At 37.1% G+C, this 13,309-nt stretch overlaps 1 long non-coding RNA gene across 1 annotated transcript; it reads right to left on the bottom strand.

The window, feature by feature from the left end:
- Positions 1 to 2,508: 2,508 nt before the first annotated feature.
- On the bottom strand, positions 2,509 to 3,139 carry LOC110674424. Its single transcript, XR_002498851.1, has 3 exons — positions 2,973 to 3,139; positions 2,796 to 2,916; positions 2,509 to 2,718 (listed from the first exon to the last, which is right to left on the bottom strand). It is a non-coding gene; the product is annotated as an uncharacterized LOC110674424 (long non-coding RNA).
- Positions 3,140 to 13,309: the final 10,170 nt, after the last annotated feature.

Here is a 13,309-nt window from a genome sequence, read left to right as displayed (position 1 = left end):
TTTCTCAAAAATCCTGTCACAAATATGAAAATTCCTTCGTCCAATCTGCATTTCTCAGAAGTAAAGCACTCCGAAAAATATGTTTATTGCCCTGGTAACAATCGAAGAAGGCCGCCCCCTCCAAGAAAAAAAAACGGAAACGCAGTCAAATAAAATATTCATCCAAGTAGGTGCCGAAGTCCTGTCCCTAACAATTGATTGTCCACCCCTCCTCATAAGGATGGAAGATCGGACTTTGGTCACTTCACGTATCGCATCGCAGCTATGGAAACTACAAAGCGATACCCGAGGTATGTAGGTAGCTACTTACGGTCCGGAATTTATGTCGTTTTTATTAGCTTCTAATATCCGAATTCAATTTGGTCGCACACATTCCTGTCATATGTTGATGAATATTTTATTCGACTGGGATGTGGATCGAGACGGTCGGTCGGTCAATCGAGGATTAAATTGTGCGTTTCCTTCGCCAGTCTGCCGTATGGATTTCCTCCATCCGGAATCTTCTTTCTGCCTTGTTGGGATGGTAAAATGGAGGGGGAAGAGTGGGTGGAATATAGAGAAGATGTTTTTCCGGTCGTTGAGATTTTTGGATGTCCTCCTCCTGGCACGTCGCTCACTTCGCTTTAGTTGTCTAGTTTGGGGGAACAGCGAAAGATTCTAATATGTTGGATGAAAGTTCCGTGTAAAAGTTTAACGCTACTTAAACATCACGGGGTGGTGAAACCGTGCAAGTTTAATTGTGGCAGTGTTACGGAAATTAGCAATGCAAATTAGTGCCGGAGTGATTATTGGTGTGGGGTGCCACAAGTAGCTGGTGGAAGTTGATGGTAGTCATACTTTCGAGACAATCTTCTTTTATGGGCTTCTTATTAAGACATGTAGGGCAAGTGTACCATTAGTGGTGCACCTAAGGGAAAACTGCTAAAACACGGTGTTAAGATCATGAAATATATGATTTTAACGTATCATTCGATAGATCTCAAATCCTTCTATCATTCAAATGTATAAAAATCACGATTCATTTGAAATTTCCCTGCAAAAAGCCTTGCACCAATAATAGGAACACTGTTCCTTTAGTGGAGGTATATTTTAAGGATGGTTCCTTTAGTGGCGCAAACCATTGATTTCTTATGGGACCCTCCACTATGAGTACTGATGCACCACTATAGGTGCAAAGGAGCAAAAAAATTAAGCAAAATAATTGCGCGAAACATGCCAAAACACACTACCTCCACTATTGGAGCTACCTCCACTAAGGGAGCGTTTGCCCTATCTAGGGAAAGTTTGAATTTATACAATTTTATTAACGCACAGAATTACTTGCACACTGGCATGATCACTCTTCTTGATCTTATTTCTGGCGTAAAGCCTGATTCGCTGCTTGCAAGTAATGTCTCGACCTATCTTGATGCATGGGGAATTTCTGCAAGAAATCAATCAAGAATGCGCTTTTTTTCTGATCGCAGTACGCAGTTCAAAATAAATGTCAGTTCAAATGGGAGTCGCTGTAGAAAATTTCTGCAAGGAATTGGCGAGAAATGTCTTTAGCGATTCCTGTTCAGCAGCAAATCAGGCTTAAAGTTAAGTATGCTGTTTCGCTCAAGAAAAGTAAAGAAATTCCTTGACTGAATGGGTCAAGAAATTTCCTACAGAGAGCCCCCTTTGAAGTGACATTTCTTCTCAACTGCGTACTGCGATCAGAAAAATGTAATTTTCTTGACCATTTCTTGGAAGAAATTTTCCACGCATCGAGATAGGCGATTCCTTTTCTTGTCAGTAGCAAACCAGCCTTAAGGGTCAAACTGAGACAGAGCCTACTTCGGTCGATCCTTTTCATACCTAACTAATTACGGCCAATTTTTGTTTTACGATTGTTACAATCCCTGACACTGACATCATTTTCATATGCTCAATGCGAATGTCGTTATCGTTCACAGGTAAATGATGACAAAACTCACATACAAAATTCAGATAGAAGCTGTAGAATTTCCAGGAGAATCTGGATATTGTAAGATGAAAATTTGTATTTCTATAGAAAAAAAAAACTTATGCTTGGTGGAAAATTTTTGGGTTCACTTGACCTTTCGGCTACCACGCGAATTTTTGTAATCTTCGACGAAGTTGTTCAATAGCTCAAGGGCAGATATGCGACGGTCATCATAAAATGGAATTCCGCTACCAGACAGCACTAGTGTGCACCAAGGTATCTATAAGAGAGGTAATGCAATGTGTCAAATTGCTGAATCCGCCATATTGCAAAAGCATTTGACACCTGGCCACTTTATTTCCATGGAATAGCCTCAGCATGCCATCAAATCATTTCAGCTTTTTCCTCCCTTCAGTTTGTTTTGTTCAGTGAACGTAAAGAAACATCATGAGACGACCTTGAAAAACAACCGTGAGGTCGTGTCTCTGACTTTCTAGAACCATATCGTTATCTCATTAGAATCTGACCCCTTATAATTTCGGTTGAATTAAACATAAACACTTTTTTCTATTGAACTCCTTTTCACTTCTCTTTTTTATTTACTTTCAACGACATCCTTCACTTTCATCATTTCTAAACTAAACCACTACATTTCCTGCCCCGTCCATCCTTCTCTTCTAATGGCTGTCTTCATCCGTTTGATATTTCATTTTCTTAAACCTAACAAGCAATAGGTGCATGTCCGTTCGGGATCCGTTGAGGGTGATTCCCGAAAGCCCATAATAAAAGCCCTACAATGGACAATATAGGAAAAGCAAGAGTATGTAGCACAAACCATTTGCAATAAAAATAATGTTAATCTCAATACCTAAATGACGTTTTACCCCCGGATATCAAACATCTGTGTCTGGAATCTTTCAGAGTAGTAAGTAAAACACTACGGTGTTTGGTGTTCACAGCCATATTCCAGGAATCGAAAATGATAGCATCTGAAATAACAAAGTTTTTGTTTATTGAAGAAATACAGAAATTTTATCTCACTTACCTTCCCAAGTCATACGCAACAATTTTCAGTAACAAAATCATCTTTATGAAAACGCTAGAAACTCTTGGAGGGCAAAATACACAAACATATCGACCAGCCCACCGACTCGCCAGCTGTCACTTTTTGCCCCCTCTCTGTTCACTTCCAGTGACTGCTTAGATTGCTGTACCTGTAGTTTTAAATACCTTGGTGTGCACGAAAGTTTCGTTTTGCAAATACCGTGGTGAATCAAAATCCGGACGGTACCAATACCGGGACACTCTGATGATATTTGTTTATTATAGGCAAAATTATATGTTTATATGTTTATTTTTATTAATTACTTCTACTTTGAAAACAGCTGATCATGTTACATTTAATGATAATGTAGTTACCCTTGCCAAATAATTAAGAATAATAAAAACAAAAAAAAAATTACCCCTGTTGAACGTCTTTTCGCCGGGGCTAAATTGATTCTCACGATAGCGTCGACGAACGCACCCTCAACGTTTATTAGCAATACTGTATTTAAATTATATTATTCGTGCAGTGCCACTATGGGACAGGAACGCAATCTGGCGGGACAAAATTAATAACTCGGTAACGAAGCGTTTCCGGTATTTGGTGTCTTCGGCAAAGTTTTTTGTTACAACGAGGACCATCTACTGACATAAACGGATAGTTCGTAAATCGTCCGCATGGGTGGCGCCACAATCTAACTTTTTACTGTGACGTTCTAGAGACTTGGCATGTTCGGCAAAGTTGTTCATTTTGATAAAATAAACAACTTTCTCGAAGACGTCAAAATTCCACAGCCTACTGTTTTCGAGTTATTGGCGAAATTAGAGAAAATTAGTGAAAAAACGATTTTTTTCACCGAATTTAATATTTTTCCTTAGAACCATGTCATTAAATATTTTTTGCTGATAAATATACAACGAACGCAAGCTCTGGTGGAAAAATTTTAATAATACGACGCATAAAAATTAAGAAACTTTGAAAAAAAACTGAAAAATAGAGCATTTTTTGAACTTTAATATCTCCAAAAGCGCAAAAAATGGCAAGCTCAACATAGAGCAATACTTGATGAAACGGATGTCAAAATTCCAGAGAGGTATATGTTGGTGTTTTTGAGATCTATCATTTTTTTTACAATGATTATGTTTCTCCAATACAGTTTATTTCCATGAGGAATCTGAAGGGATCGACTTCAAGAAATAACGAGTTGTGGAACAAAAACTTTCAGAAAACTGTTTAAAGTAGCCATCATAGTAGCCATAAAATTCAGTTTAAGAGCAGCTCCTTGAGTTGATATCGAATAATGTAGATGAAAGTGTAGATTAAAACTGGGTACATAATTGATTTTCTTCAATAATTCAAATGATATAGTATGCCATGAAAGACTTGATCATGTGTCAGTTAATTGTTGTCATCATGGTTCGAGGTGAGCAATTTATTTTGTGAATTGTCCAGAGCTTGTAGATTTGTTTTAAAGCGGAAAGAGCGTTGATTCTTGGATGTTTCGAAACAGAGGATACAGATCAAAGGTATCAATTTGGAGATTCCTTCGATTTTGAGAACTGTTAAGTTGTTTAACCTTTTAGTGTTTAATCACCGGATTTGCTTAAATTTTGAGCTTCCGGAAAACGGTGAGAACGAATTCAAGATGAAATCCAAAGCCAGCTTGTACTGTGAGCAGATATGATAATTTCATGAAATAATAAAATATATTTTTGCGATAATTTAAACATACACTTAAATATTTGCCATGACAATATTAATCGCGTAATGAAAAGGAAACCGTAAGAAAATTGAAAAATCTCAAAAACCCCAACATATACCTCTCTGGAATTTTGACATCCGTTTCATCAAGTATTGCTCTATGTTGCCTGAAAATTTGAGCTTGCGTTTTTTTTGCGCTTTTGAAGATATTAAGGTTTAAAAATTGCTCTATTTTTCAAGTTTTTTCACAATTTCTTAGGTTTTATGCGCCGTATTATTATTTTTTTCCACCAGAGCTTGCGATCGTTCGTTATCAGCAAAAAATATTATATGACATGGTTCTTAAGAAAAATGTTAAATTCGGTGAAAAAAATCGTTTTTTCACTAATTTTCTCTAATTTCGCCAATAACTCGAAAATTTGGAATTTTGACGTCTTCGAGAAAGTTGTTTATTTTATCAAAATGAACAACTTTGCCGAACATGCCAAGTCTCTAGAACGTCAAAGTAAAAAGTTAGATTGTGGCGCCACCTATGCGGACGATTTACGAACTATCCGTTTATGTCAGTAGATGATCCTCGTTGTTACAAAAAACTTTGCCGAAGACACCAAATACCGGAAACGCTTCGTTACCGAGTTATTAATTTTGTCCCGCCAGATTGCGTCCCTGGCCCATAGTGCAGTGGTTTCAACATAACGTTCGTTAAGTTATTGTTAACAGTTAAGTGGCACCACATTGCAGATCTACAAGATAAATACAAGTGATAAATAGTGAAGAACAGGCTGTCCGGTATTAAGACCAAGTGTTTGTAAATCCGGACATTGAATTGAAAAAGTATATTTCGAAGGGTTTACAACATATTTTCCAAGATAAAGTGCAGGAAAGCTTTTAAGATTTTCGAAACAGAGATCAGAACAATGCAGACCAGACCACTCAATTTGAACAGATTTTTAAGTTTAAACCATAACAGAAGATATATTGTCTCGACTAATCTTTCAAAAGAATGTGAAATTGAGTGCATGTAAAAAGTTTAACACAGTTTAATTAGATAATTACATGTTAATTAAAACATAGCTGTCCGGATTTCGATTCAAAAGTGTCCGGATTTATCGACATGCTTTGCTGCAGATGTCCGGATTTAAAGACAAGAAATGCTTCATTGTTTTAAATATTTCCAATGTAAAGTCTTAAATTTCATCGTAAAATTTATCATTTCTACTAAGCTCAAACATAAAACTTTTCGTTAAGTTTCATGGCTCTGATAAATTCCGAATTAGGGTTTTAAACATTTGTTCCGTCTTAATTGTCCGGGTATTGATGCATCACGGTATCTCAGGAACCTTGTCACTTATAAAGATGACGTCTTCGGCAAAGTTAGGTATTCAGTATCTCAAGGGCTATCATTTTTCGAGGCAATCAATTTGATATTTTGCCACCATGTGGTGATACCAGTGGCGCAACCAAGGGGGCGTTTTGGGGGTTAAATCCCCCCCAGAGCCAGAAAAAAATAATATTAAATTACCAAATATATTTTTGAAATTCAACACTACACATCGTACAACTAAGAACAACGAAGTAGTAATTAAGTTTGGTTTGAATTAAAATTGTGAAATTCAATGGTTTTCACAGTTATATTCTCCTAAAGTGTTTTCTTTTTATTTGTTGACCCCTTCTTCTTCTTTCTGGCGTTACGTCCCCACTGGGACAGAGCCTGCTTCTCAGCTTAGTGTTCTTATGAGCACTTCCACAGTTATTAAAGGCCCAAACGCAATGATAGCGGAACGGCAACGGAATGCGGAACCGGTTCGCCAGCATGAATCACAACATCTCGACTGAGCTGACAACGAATGAAATTAGATCAACACTGAGTCGACAAGCTGATTATAGTTCATGCTGGCGAACCGGTTCCGCATTCCGTTGCCGTTCCGCTATCATTGCGTTTGGGCCTTAACTGAGAGCTTACTATGCCAATGACCATTTTTGCATGCGTATATCGTGTGGCAGGTACGAAGATACTCTATGCCCTGGGAAGTCGAGAAAATTTCCAACCCGAAAAGATCCTCGACCGGTGGGATTCGAACCCACGACCCTCAGCTTGGTCTTGCTGAATAGCTGCGCGTTTACCGCTACGGCTATCTGGGCCCCTTGATTTGTTGACCCCTGTAGAATTTTAAAATTACATGCGAAATTAATGAAATTTTGTTGCCTTTTATGGAAAACAAACTAAGGGCTTTATGTGAGAAGTTTGTTAAACATTCAGATATATGGGGACCTTTTTAACAGAAAACTGACGCAGTTCCCGAAGCACCAAAAAGCCTTTGTCAAATTTTACGACTTTCAGAGCATATGAATTCCCGAAGAAGCTATTCTTCGGTTTTTATAGATTGAAAATCTCAGAATGCATAAAGCATCTAATGGAAGCATCTCTGCCTTATTGAGCGTTCTAAAATTTTCGATATTTTGCAGATGTTGATAATGAATTACATTGAATTTTTAGGAAAAAGGATGCATGAAAATTTAGTTTTTTTGTGAAATTGTTGGTAAAATGTGATTCCGACTTGTCACAATGAAAGCAAAACACCTTTCTGACCCTCAACTCAATTTTTTGGATTTACAAGTCAAGTTCTCCAATGCTGATTTACTTCTGACCTACTGCAAGAATCGTGGCAATGAGTTCTATTGTAAATTGCTGCGGTCATTGTAGAAAAACTTGAAAACATATTTGAGCAGTAACACAGATGAAGAGCGATTGAATCGTATCATGCAAATATATTGTTATATTGTTCAATCTATTTTTGATAGGTAATGTAATATACATGAATTTCTCGACTAATTTTTAAACCTTACTACGTTTTCAAAAATAAACCTTAAAGTTTAAAAAAAAAAACCCCTAGAACCAAATCCTGGTTGCGCTACTGGGTGATACTAAGCGTAAAATTTTTGTGTTGATAGGGTATGGTAATTCCACTGTTTCCATCACCTAACTGGAATACAAAACAAAATTGTTCTGCTTCCAGAATCTATCCAAAAAATGTGTTCCCATTAGGTTATAATTCGTCAACACTGCCCTTAGATTACGGCTTGGCCCGTTTACTTCCGTTCGCTACATTTGAACTCATTTTCAATTAGCAATGAATCATTGAGCATTCAAATATTTGCTCCATCTAAATAGCGGGACGTGTGCTGCTATCGTTCCGGCGACACTCGAAGCTGCAATCATCCGCATCCGTGTACCAACTGAGCAGATAGATACCTAGTCGTGCCAGAATCGTGCAATCGTTTAAACACCATTCTGGTAATAAACAAACTATCTTCTGGGGTGGGAGGCGACCATCATCATGTCCGATGCCGGAGGATGTTAGGCAATATCCCGATCAGAAAGGAATAACAAATGTAAAACTCAATTGTGTGAACTGTTGATATTCATATGACTTTGATTTTGTTCAGCCGATTGACTTCACTCAAACTATATGGTAATTTATTTGCTTAATTTGCCTCAGAACTCAAACTTCATGTGTATAACAATACTTATAAACTCCCGATGCTCGAAAGAAATTTTTTGTTGGTTTAGAAAAGTATTGTATTTTGCCATATAAGAGAAACGAATAATTTTGTATAGAGACTGTAAGCATGTTGAAAAAACCGGTTTAATCTAAATTTAACCGTGCAATTTCAACCAAATTATATCTGAAATGAAAGTTAAAGTCTAATTTTGCATGCTTGGTGTATTAAATCCTAAACAAATTGATAAATCATTGTTTAATTTTTATGTAAACACGGGGACGGACCTGGTTTAGTGGTTAGAACACACGCTTCTCATGCCGAGGACTTGGGATCGAATCCCATCCCCGAGATAGTCACTAAAAATTTCAGTGATGACTTCCTTCGGAAGGGAAGTAAAGCCGTTGGTCCAGAGATGAACTAGCCCAGGGCTGGACGTGCTGGAACATTTCTGAGAACGACATCAGATTCAGCAGCCTCAAGTCTACTAGAGACACATAATCTGATCCTTGAGCCACGCAAAAATGTCATTTTTGTTACGCTGTGTTATTTATAATATATTGTGTAAGAATCTGCTCAATTTAAATACTCATTATGCCAAAAAAAATTATGCCAAATGACCTTATGCCAAAGGGCCTTTTACCATACAACTTTTTGCCAACCGGGGTACAATCGTATATGATATAGTCTACAATGCCTTGTAAAGGGTTAAATGTTACCAAAATATTTTTTTTTATAAAAATTAACGAAACTAAACTATGTGTTGTAATTTTGAAATAATTGTTCCAATATCTGTTATAGCCAGGCACTGCAGAACGTATTGTCATTTGGTTTTGAAGCACGATCAAAGCAAGCTAAGAAAAACATCCTATCTGTTTCGCTTCATGATCGGCATTGTTTTGCAAGCTGTAACAAGCATGATAAATATCAGCAGCAAACGAGAGCCCCAAAAAGAGAGCGATGTCAAAACCTATTCTTCTCGCTTATTTCACTTTGCTAGTAGGGGTTTTATTTTATAAGCGTGATAAACAATCCCAAAACATCCGATAGCAATATTGCCCGCCAGGTTTGAAATTTTGATAGGCTTCATCATATATTGTCATACCCCCCGATCTAATCATTGCTGTAACAGAAGATTATAAACAGACTCATAAATTATGAGCCATAATGTGCTGCGGATTATCATTGTTACGAAGAGCGATAAGTGAGAAATACTCTCAATTTTCTCAAAATTCAATCCTTGGATATAGCTTTGCTACAGTCAGTGTACATTTAGTTATAATTTATTATAATAACGCACTGTTACATTTCCATGATAAATTACGTTAGTTGTTATAATTCTGTTTTGTTCTCCGAATCGGGATACCATCATCTGGTAACCTCTACCCACTCTGACCACTATCGATTAAAATGTATCTAATCACCTCCACGGAATACCCTTGCACAGGAGGTACACACGATCCATTGCAATCAATGCCCAGCCATTTATAACTAAGCCGGGTCATTAAATTCAGGGCTGCGTTCGGTTTTGTAGCCAATTGCAGGCGGGCAGAGAAAACTCCTGCACTGACGACTAGGCATCTACAGCAGGGTCAATTTGTTTGCTGTTTGTAAAATCGAAGTTCCAACTCGTTTCCACAGATGCAACATTCAAAGGTGCACAGTAGGCTGTGAAAGCGATTAGAAACATAGACTACTGGATGGGGCGATTCGAAGCCTACTGTGATCTGTAATTACTAACGGAAATAGCTCTTAGAACTGATCCAGTTGTCTGTGATTCAACCCATCTGGTGTTAGGTGGGAAGGCACAGGATGCGTTTTAGTTTGGTTTCGACATCATCAATTATCATTAATTATCGGCTTCGGATTCGGTCGTTCAAACGGACCAACACTTGAGTTATCGAAGGGCTGGCTGGAGTGAGTGAGGTGTGTGTGTGTGTGACCGTATGTGCAAACCGGAAAAGGTGCCCAATCGTTTCGATCTGTGGTCAATCTAGCGTTGGAATTGCCATTACTCGTTGCTGATTCCAGGTTAAGGGTTCTGGATTTATGAAGGATATTAGTGATGCTTGTTTGCATGCTTTGAGGAAAAGGTGTCTAAAATTTATTCTTTTCCGACCACGTAGTTGCAGCTCTATGATATTTGAAGATAGTTGAACTGTATGTTTGAACATTTTTGATGAATCTTTTTACCATTCATGTATAGTCACATTAGCTGGAAAATCATCGCACTCCTCCTAGGGTTGTCGCAAATTAATCGATTATTTCGATAAATGGATTAATCGACTCACTAATCGATTAATTTTTCATCGATACCTGGCTCACTCAATAATCGATTAACTGACGTCGATTATTTGTTGATTTTTGCCACCCAAATGTCCAATTCAAACTACGGTGATGTTTTCCTGTAAAACACTGTGTTGTGTGCGAAAATTTATCGCACAGACAATCATAAAACCACGAGTAGGCTGATATTTTCTATGCATCAAACCCAAATTGTCATTTTGGCTTCGATCATGGCTTCGGATGCTCTGAAACTATTAAATAAGTCGATACATTAAACATCTCTTATATAAGTTTTCTCCGCATCCACGACCGACATTTTAACTTTTACACTGCTAAGAACGAGAAACAAAATGGCAGGTCAGGTCTTTAGCTTTAAACATTGAGTTGAACTTTTATCAAAATCAACAATGGAAGTATTTGAAACAAACAAATCTTCAATTTGAAATATGCTTTAATGTTGTTGTTTCAAAAATAAATGTGATATAAAATGCTGTCAGAAAATTAAAATCATTGCTGTTTCAACGCAATTTGTTTGATTACAAAAAAAAAACAAGGCGCTTGGCAAAAATAACAAAACTAATTATTGTTTTGAATAGCTGTTAATTCTCTGCGTGTACAAATGCATGCTTACTGTAGTTCACTATAGTTCGGTCAAACGGCATTCGGCCAAATGACCCAGAACCCTTTTAGACGCTCTCAAAAATCCACTTTTGAACCGAATTTAGTTTTTTTGCTCTAATGGAAAGGTCTGAGACCCTATAATAGAATTCTGAACAGTTTTTTGTAAAATTGGTCATACTGTACACAAGGAAGTGGTATGCACCTATGCTCAGAATTTCATAAGCGTGTAAGGCTCAAATTTTTATTCTGATTCACTAGAGCATCAAGTCACGGACGATTAGTTTTGGTCATGTGATATCGGTTCTGGTCGTTCTGGTAGATCTTTGTGTGGACATTTTCTGTTGTACCATCATTGGACAGCTCAAAATCTATGATTTTTATCCACATTCAGAAAGACGTCATACCATATAGCAAATATTAAATAGGTTATATCTGAATTCTTCATTTTATGACAAAACACAAAGGTAGAACAAACATATATTTTTTTTCATTCAAAAGTGGAAAGCGTAAAACCTGCGACCAATAACTAGGTTCATGGAATCGGTATAGATAGGGCTACAAAAACTTCAGAATTTTTAACAAATATCGCATGACGAATTTCTAGAATGATTTTCCCGGCAATTTATCCAGGAATTCCTAGATTAATATTGAAAAATAAGCGACGAATCATGACGCGCTAATTTTGTAATTTTCTTGGACATCAGCAGACAAATTACGTGTTTATCTGTTTACATTTATGCGCTGCTCATTCCTCTATCGACTATTAAACTGTTGTCGGCAGTCTCATTCTCTTCGACAACTTTCCCATATGAGCTGCAGGAGAATCTGTTCGGCAGCTCCAAATCAGTCGCATTTTGAGGCGTGTTCATTTGAATTGATAACATCTCTGGCAAATTTCTCGGATATCTAGTCAGCGAGAAGCTGATAGAACAAAGAATCATTTGAATATTTTCATCGGTGTGTTTTGATAGAAAAAATACTGTGGCGATTGACATTCGGTTGGCGATAATAGTCGAATGATGCCGAAGCCGTAAGTCTCCCAACTTGTATGGATTTTTCCATAGATAAATCCAAAAACTGCTACAAGAATCACACTGCGAAGATTTTTCCATAGCGATCTCCAGGAATATTTAAAGCTGTGTAATCCCTGTAGATGTTTCTAAGGATTTAATATGAAGCTCAAATATGAGATTCCTTCATTATATTTTAGGGATTGCTTCACAAATTCCTTCCCAAATTACTTCGTGATTCATCTAGGCATTTCTTCAAAGCAATCTTGGAATTCATCCTGGAAGTTTGGTAGAGATTGCCCCGAATTTAATTTCAAGCAATCAATTAGGAATTTTTGTAGGAATTCCTCTTGGAGTTCCTACTGTAATACCGCTTTCATAAATTCTTCCAAGACTCCTCCATGCATTTTTTCAAGAAAAAAAAACTGTCCCGTAAATCTCCAGCAATTCCCAAAAAAAAAAAAACAAAAACCTTTCTCTATCAATTCCATCTAGGATTCCTATGAAACACTCTACAAGGAAACCCTCATAAATGCGTACATCACGTCCTCTATGTGCAACCGCAGTATTTGCCTTAAGAATCCTTACAGAAAATCATCCAAGAATTCCACAGGAGTCATCCACAGATTCCTGTTCAATTTTTCTAGGAAATGTTCAAGGGATTTCCCCAAAAAATCCTATTACGATTCCTGCTAGAAATCCTTCAAAAATTTCTCCAGGCGTAACTAAGAAGTTTCTTCTACGATTTCAACCAGGGTATCTCAAAAACAATTTCTGGCATTTATTGGAAAAATTCTTGGAGTGTTTCCTGTCAAAATTCCAGAAAAAAAAATTTGGATGAAATTCTCGAAGAAAACCAGGAGAAATCACTAGAGAAATTTCGAAAAAAAGTGACAATTTCAGGAAAAATTTTCAGAAGCATCAATGTAATGGATGAGTTTTTACGGGCATTCTTCAAAGAATTTCAGGAATAATTCTTGTTTTTTTACTAAAGACACCCTGGAAGGTATTTCAGGATGAATTCGTTGAGGAATTATCGGTAGACTTCATGAAAATCTTGTAGGAACGAATAAGGGATTCCTTAATAAAAAAAAAACATGAGGAAATTCTGGATGATTTTAGGAGGAATGACAATAAAAACAGGTGGACACCCTTGAACAATGTCTGGAACAATTCCTAGAATAAGGTGTAGATTAATTGCTGGATAAATTTATAGTG

This window comes from Aedes aegypti, chromosome 1, assembly GCF_002204515.2.
Source record: "Aedes aegypti strain LVP_AGWG chromosome 1, AaegL5.0 Primary Assembly, whole genome shotgun sequence".
Lineage (NCBI taxonomy): Eukaryota > Metazoa > Arthropoda > Insecta > Diptera > Culicidae > Aedes > Aedes aegypti.
The sequence above is the reverse complement of the archived record's forward strand: the minus strand, read 5'-3'. Positions and strand labels throughout refer to the sequence as shown.